Consider the following 1,056-nt stretch of genomic DNA (forward strand, 5'->3'; position numbering starts at 1 on the left):
CACACACACACACACGCACACGCACACACATGCACGCACACACACACACACACACATGCACGCACACACACACACACGCACACACATGCGCACGCACACACACACACTCAATTACTGTAACAGTCGTGCTTTTTATGGTGAGAAAAACTTCAGCCTGGGATTCAAACCCACCGCCGTTTCCCTGCAAGGCAGCAGCACCACTAACTACAGGAAAAACTAAAATACTAAGACGTCTGATTTAATATAATGAATTTCAACCTCTGACTAAAGACAAGTGTCGAGTTAAAGCTGCTTTCTGTTGGTTCGTTTCTAGACAGTTTGATCTATTAAAACTCTGCAGCCTCAAACTTTCCCTGACAAACTTCAGCTCTTCACTGAAGCAGCTCCTCGCTCACACCTTCAGCCTCCATCAGCTCTGTATTTACGGCGTATGGAAATCTGCCGCCATGTAAACAGGAGCCAAGGCCCAGAGCCCGGTCCGAACCCGCTCACTCCAAGCTAACCCGCTAATCTGAAGCCGTTTTATGAACCAGGCTGTGAAATATGACTTTAATAATGGCTGCAAATGGGAGCAGGCGAGGGTGAGGCCTGAGCGTGTGGAAAATAAGAGCCGCATCGGCAGCGGCTGCCTGGCAGCGCCGCCGCCGCCTCATGAAATGTGAAAAGAGTTGCGGGCGCGGCGACGGACTGCAGTCCTCCATAAACTCCTGATTAAACCGATGTCGCTGTAATGAGCTCTAATTCTCCGCCTGCAGAAGACGAGCAGACGGAGACGGTCGCCGTGCGTCCGACAGTCGGAGGTTCAACGGAGACCGAGGCGCACCGCCCTGGATTCACTCCTGATCTGTGGTCGCAGCGCCGAACCACAATGTTGATGTTTCGACTGGCTTTTACAGGCGTTGGGCTAAATTTGGAAAGTGTGAAACCATCTGAAAATAATGACTCTGCTGCAGAGCTGGAGCGTTTAATCAGGCCGGCAATCTACATCAACATCATGAGAGACAGAGAGAGAGAGAGAGAGAGAGAGAGAGAGAGAGAGAGAGAGAGAGAGAGAGA

Source organism: Poecilia reticulata, linkage group LG4 (assembly GCF_000633615.1).
Source record: "Poecilia reticulata strain Guanapo linkage group LG4, Guppy_female_1.0+MT, whole genome shotgun sequence".
Taxonomy (NCBI): domain Eukaryota; kingdom Metazoa; phylum Chordata; class Actinopteri; order Cyprinodontiformes; family Poeciliidae; genus Poecilia; species Poecilia reticulata.